The sequence below is a fragment of the Eschscholzia californica genome, unplaced genomic scaffold (genome assembly GCF_041429995.1).
Source record: "Eschscholzia californica isolate CP2 unplaced genomic scaffold, dmEscCali1.0.p SCAF_4, whole genome shotgun sequence".
NCBI lineage: Eukaryota > Viridiplantae > Streptophyta > Magnoliopsida > Ranunculales > Papaveraceae > Eschscholzia > Eschscholzia californica.
In genome coordinates, this window is record NW_028238461.1 from 23,461,923 (window position 1) to 23,469,122 (window position 7,200).

The following is a 7,200-nucleotide window of genomic DNA, read 5'->3' on the forward strand; positions in this document are numbered from 1 at the left end:
AGGATGAGGGGAACAAAAGCCCTATGGTTTCCGGCCAAGAAAGTGGCCGGAAACCATAGAAGAATCCGACCAAACACAAGAAGAAATCCGGCTAAATGGTAAGATCCGGCCAAATGAGGTGGTGTCCCGGCCGGATGCATCCCTGTCCTGAGCATGCGCATCCATCCGTGCACAGTCCGAGCTCGGGAAGCTTCCCAAGAGTGCTCCACAGCTGCTGGTCCGTGCTGATGCTGTTGTGCGTGCTATTGCTGCTGGAGCATCCCGTGTTCCGGTCGGAGCTGCTGTGCGCGTCCCGGAGCATGCTGCTGTTGCGCCCGTGAAAGCTTCCTGCATCCCGTGCTTTTGTTGTTCCAGCCGGTCCTAGCTTTGGCCGGCCGAGCGATGTTGGCCGACCAAGCTAGAACCGGCAGCCTCTTCTCTCACAAGCTCCCTCTCTTCTAACTCTTGCCTTGAAACCCTAGAACAAGGAAACCCTAGCCTCCTTTCTCTCTCTCCCTTGGTTGTTTGAGGAAGAAGATGAATAGTGTCCTCCTTTGATTCCTTTTTCTCACTTGTGTATACACGACCCTAGACTTAGTCAAACTTGACTAAGTCTTAGACCATTTTGACTTGAACCAAAAAGGTGCCCATAGAATCTCTATTATTCTCTTCCTCTTTGGGCTCTTGGGTTGAGCTTCTTTCTAAAGCAAGGGAGTGCCTTCATAGAATCATTGTTTCAAGACCGAACTTCGGCTTCTTTCATTCACAACTTCTCCGTTCGAACTCCGAATCGACTTCCGTTTTCACCGTCGGACTCGTCATTGAATTTATTTGTTGTTTGACTTCTGATTTTGACCAAAATAACCCTGGTGCTCTTTTCTTCCCTTTTGCCGCATAAGATGAAAATGTGATAATTCGCTCTCTTTATTCCGAATTACACGCCAAATCCCAAATAAACTACCTAGCAATAGAAACACATAAATAATTAGAAATAAAACTCGAAAAGAACTAACTCATCAAAGTTAAGTGACCTAAATGTGGCATTTTCACGCCACATCAACATCCCCAAACTTAGAATTTGCTAGTCCTCGAGCAAACAAACAAAACAAGACAATAAAGTAAACCTAGCTCACTTTCGGAGGACTCCCGGTTGCATTTAGCGTATGCAACAAGCCTTTAAACCCTTAGGTTACCCCTAAAGGACGAGTTTTGTCTCGTGAGGGTTTCCAGTGAATACACCCACAAAGTTCTAGATTCCAAGGGACAAAAGAGTTCAACTATCGATGCAAATAAGGTGATGATCAACAAGTGAGAGACTAAAGTATGTCAAACATATGAATCAAACCAATAAACACAAAAGCATGCTAAGAGTCTCCTCACTAATAGTTTTATACTCAAATGTAAGTATCCCATCATCATGAGTATCATCCAAGGCTAAAGTAACAAAACCTTATTTCCTATCATAACACATTTCGCCTCGACTTTAGCCTCACATTCATACGCTCTTAAACATGCAATCACTCAAAATCGAATCGTAGTGGTTCACTCTCAGGTGTGAGCATGGAATAAAGTAAACTCAACACAACAAAATTAAATGAGGATAACAAGTTATAAAACGAAATGATATCTTAGGAATGGAAATAACCACTAACGGAATGGGGAAGCTCACTCACTCTTCTCACCCACTCTACCCTCTAATAATGTCTCCTAAAGGTCAACGGATACAAGTGATGGAATGGAAGATGATGAAATCCCGAGAATGTCGACGCCTTCTGATGAGAAATGAAAATGTCCCATCTGAATCTCCTAACTCGGGTTAGTTAGTTAATTTCGAGCAGTTACTCTTATGATTTGATTGTTTCTCTTGTCCAGGTGTCTTTTACGGAATTGAGATCGGAAAATAGATAAAAGAGGGTATTTTGGTCATTTTGGTAGTAAGGATAGTCGGCAAGTTGTGGCCGATATTTATGCTCAGATGAAAGTAGAGTTGAAGACGAAGCCAAAGGCGAAAACGGAAGTCGAATCGGAGTCCGGACGAGCAAACTAGAATGGGCCAAAGTTTCAGTCAAAATCAAAGTCACTAGAGAACTTCCAGAAACACGTGGCATGCGTTTTATGGGATGAGGGCTTCTTTCGGTCACATTCAGTTGTACTTCGGGATCTTCCACAGCACATTATTCCTTGCACCCGCGCGCTAATAGGTATCGTACTCCTCTCTAATTGGATCTAACGGTCGATCTTGTTCCCTAGCACGTGGCTTCATCGGAGGGTAGGATACAACTTGCTAAACTATCCCGTGAAGCACGAAATCAGAGCTCGTAGCTGCCACGCGACAGCTTCACGCGTTTTGATTGGAGGTAATAACCAAAATTAGTTTAGATTCTTGCTCTCTCTCTCTCGTCTTTATCTATTCTATCCAATAACAGAAACTAAAAAAGGAGAGAAGTGGTGTTTAAATAGAGAAAGAGATTTTATTTCTCTCTGTTCAAACCGAGAAAGAAACTTTGAGAGAGATTAAAAGAGAGCTGGATATGTGAAGATTTAAAAGAAAAGGGAGAAGCAGAAAGTTTCTAAAACCGAGAGATTGAAGATTCTCATTGGTATTTAGAGAGAGAAGTTGAAGATAGAGATGATCAAGGATTGATGGAAAGATATCATGGAGGATTTGATTTTTCGATTTTGATTCTTATTTCTCTCTTACATAAGAGATAACCGAGAGAGCTGAAAGAGAAAGAAATCAGAGAGATAATCGATTCTTAGCTCTCTGGATTCGAGTGATTGGAGTAAGTTCTTTTGTTTTTTTCTATCTATATAACAACAAAGAAATACAGGGAGAGGAGGATCTCGGTTGGGGAGGTCGAATTCTCTCCTTTAGCTCAACTAACAGAAACATTAGAGAGAGAGAAAGAAGGTTCATAATTATACCATTTATCTTTTCTTCTTCTTCTTCTTCTGTTGTTAATCTTTTAGTGAAAGAAATAATTATCAATAAAGAAAGAGAGAAAGAATTGTAAAGAGAGAGTTGTAACAGAAAGTTGAATAAGAAATTGTGTTTGATATTTATAGTTTTCTTTTACTTCTTCATTATTTTCTCTGATCCTTTCGGATATAGAAGAGAGAGAAAGAGAGAGTGATTTAAGAAGAAAGAAACAGAAGAAGAAAACAGTGGAGATTTCAGAAAGTAGAGAGAGAAAAAAGAGTTGGAGAAGACGAGAAAACAGTGGGGAAATAATTTTCTCACCAGGAAATCGTTTCCGGGAAGACGAGAAAATTATTTTCCCTAAGGGTCTGTTTGGCAGAATTTTGGGAAAAACAGAAGGAAATCATTTCCCTAAGGCCCTGTTTGGTTTGGAAATAGCGAAAAAGTTAAGTTTTCTTCCATTATCTTTTATTATTCATATTTATTTAAATCTCGATCATGATTAGCTAAGACTCTCCATCTAGGGTTTTACGATGAAACCCATTTTTGATCTTTTAGAGATATAATTTTTATTGATTAACTCTTGATGCTTCATAGTTTAATTCGTTTTAGTTTGATAAATAGATTTTCTTTTCACTATTTATACTTTTCGATTTGATGCATCGTGCTTATGTTAAATCATTTGACGGTTCATACTTATTAATTGATAAATAGTAGTTTAGAGATTTATTTATTTAAAATAAAATGATTACATTGTTATGTTTTATTCGGTTTTAACGAAAACATCTCCCGGAATTAGGATAGTTCATTATCCGAAATTCTGAGTTATAAAAAAAAAGAGAATTAACCATTTTAAGTATTTGTTTCTAAAGGTGATTTTATGTGGTGAATTTCTAAAATCCTAGGTCCTCTCCCCCATTTGAGTTCATTTTTATTTCCGTTATTTTATTTAAATATTTTTATCACCAAAAACCCAAAAACAATTTTCTAAGCAAAACCGATTTATTTCCAAGTCTTAGAATAGGTTTCACTTAGTCTCTGAAGAACGAACCGGTCTTACCGGAATTTATTACAACTTGACACCCGTGCACTTGCGGGTGTAGACCTATTTAGGGTAACCTTTCTAGGCCCATCAAGTTTTTGGCGCCGCTGCCGGGGACTATGTTTTAAATTTGTTCTAATCTTGGAAAGTTTTTATTTTTGGTAAGTTTTGATTTTTGACCACTTTGACTTGCTTCTCTATTTTTGGTATGTAGGGCATTAAGGAGCGAAAGAGAAGGCGCAAACAAGGAGGAGGAGTCGAAAAGAAGAAATTTACAGTTTTATTTTTTTTATTTTTGGTGAGAAAGAGAGACTTTAGACTTTCTTAATTTTATTTTTTTGGATTAAAGTTTTGACCCTAAATTAGAGGGCTTTTAAATTGTAACCGAAAATCAAACGAAGCCTCGGGTTCGAACACTCGCGGGGAGAGTGGCCCGGGTCGTCTGCAAAGGTCGTCGCCCGTCTCGAACGGGAGGTAACTTTCTCTAATCACCCACGAATCCCCTGTTAGTGGGTACTTTTTATAAGATCTTCGTAGTGCTTCCTCGGTTTTCGTGTTAAAAAAAAAAAAATTTGATGAGAAATGGATAGATCGTGGTCCCAACATAATGGCAGAAGGGAAGAGAGTTCTTCAAATCTACCATGGTGGTATTTAGCAAATGGGCAGAATAGTAGTAGTCATCCTAGAGACAATGTGCATAATGATGGTCGTAGGGATTATTACCAACCTCAAGAAGGTTATGAACCATATTATAGATATCCTGACAGATCATCTTACATGCATTATAGTAGAGAGTCTTATGCTCCAAATGTGTCCCAACCTCAATGGGAAAACATTGAAACTAATGACTCTTACATGCATTATAACGAAGAATTTTATGCTTCACACGTATCTCAACCTCAATGGGATAACGGTGAAATTATTGTTCCTTCATCTTCAGCATCACCTTCGTTGGCCGAAACTATGAGTATGTTAAAGAAGGTTCATGAAGAGTTTATGAGTGCACTAAGGAGGATTAGTGGAGAGTCTTATGCTCCACACATGTCTCAACCTCAATGGGATAACGGTGAAACTATCGACTCTCCATCTTTAGCATCATCTTCGTTGGCCGAAACTATGAGTATGTTAAAGAAGGTTCATGAAGAGTCTATGAGTGCACTAAGGAGGATTAGTGGAGAGTCTTATGCTCCACACGTGTCTCAACCTCAATGGGATAACGGTGAAACTATTGACTCTCCATCTTTAGGATCATCTTCATTGACCCAAACTGTTAGTGATCTTCAAAAGAGTACTTTCGAGTTTTGTCAGACTTTAGAAGAAAAGAATGACAATACCTATAGAACTCTATAAGAAATAACAACTAGTATTATAGAAGAAGATCACCATGATAATGTAGAGTACGGTCCACAGTGTCCTGTGTACTATGATGACGAGGATACAATTTTAGAGGAGTATAGTTCTCCCGACAACATCGTTATTGAGACTAAAATCTCAGAAATGATGGAGGCCGATATTGAGATATCCTCTCATTGTATCGAACTTGAGATCCATTCAGACCATAATGAAGAGTTCACTAGAGTTGAAGATAATTTGAAGTCGTTTGACTCAACTGAGGATGATGAATCATGGTTGACCAATTTGCTAAATGAGAGTAATGACCCGTCTGACTTAGACGATGATCTAGAATTTTTAGAGGACCCCGATTACATCGTGATAAAAGAGATTACAGAATGTCTATCCGACCCGACTTCTAGGGACTTTGAGTCTGATAGTAGGGTTTCTCCATTGAAGGAACCCGAAGTACCTGTTTTAGAGAGCCCTAGTTTAAGTCCGGGTATCATTGATAGTCCTCTAGATAATTTTGCATTTTGTCTTTCAGATACATGTGTAGATTTTGAAACACTCTCTCCCGATGTCTATCATCAATATAATGACCCCTTCTATCCGATTTTTGATCTCTCTAGTGCAGTACCAAACTTAACGACCTTATTGTCGTCTAAGTTTGGGGATTGCCCTTCTTTCTTGATAGTCTCACTTACACTATCACCAAGTTACGAAAATGTGAGACTATCGTACACTGAAAACTTTGTGTTTTGGGTGGACCCACAGATGTATCGATTATTGGTTTACAGTTAATCACATATTTGTAATCCAGTAGGTATAATTTTTTCTATTTTTCGAACCATCTGTTTCGTCTGGCTGAAGACGTTAAACTTAGCGCTTTCTGGGAGGCAACCCATGCAGAGGACGCTGAACCGGGTAATATCTCTCCATTCACCCTGTTATTTTTGCATAGTTTTTAGAACATTGAGGATAATGTTCGGTTTAAGTTTGGGGATAGGGGATTGAATTTTTTGCTAAGTCCTTATTTCAAAAATTCAGAAGGGTTTAAAACTTTTTTCAAAATTTTTAATTTTTGGATTGAAAATGTGAGTCTAGTGTTTTCGCTTGTTAATGGTCCCAGAGTCTAGTTGGTTGTACTACACTTGCTAAAAGTTTTTCCACGAATTTCGAGTCTTGAGGTTGTCTGTGCACTAGTCATGTGAGTGTTAGATAGGTGAAGAGTTGACTTTTCTGAGAGAACTTAATCGATCATTAGTGGAGACTTAACCTATGTGAGATTCTGAGCCTTTCTTGTTGTTTTGAGTGATCTCTTCTGAGCTAATTCCGAGTAGAGTGAAGAGCTACTCAACCTCGCAATATTGAAACGAACTCATTTGATCTCCTGAGTTCAAATTTTACAACCACTATGGATGTCATCGGGAACTGAACCTTTCTCTTGTAGTCTGGAAACTTGAAAATAATGTCAACTAGAGGAAGATAGAAATCCGTTTGTTAGAACCCTGAGAATAAGGCATGAGGCAAAATGAAGAAAATTTTACCCAAAGAAAGAATAATGTGAAGAAAGTCCTATTTTTATTATGATTACCAGAGACTCTAAAAATAAAATAAATAAAAAAAAAAAGAGAAAAAAAAAAAAGAGAAATAGAAAAATCAAAGAAAAAAATGTGTTTGTTTCGTTTAAGTGTTTATCCCTTGAATTAGTTCTTGAAGATTGAAGACGTCGAGTTCTCAGGAGTTCTAGTCGTATCCTCATTAGTGTCTATCGACCTCTACGAAGCATTGTTAGAAAGTACATCAGGTGAGAAGAGTTGGTTAGCTTCACCATCCCGTATTAGTGGTTGTTTTCTTCTTTGAGATCAGTCGTCCACAAAATTTTAGTCTGTCTTTTTCATGTGTTGAGTTTTCCTTCATATTC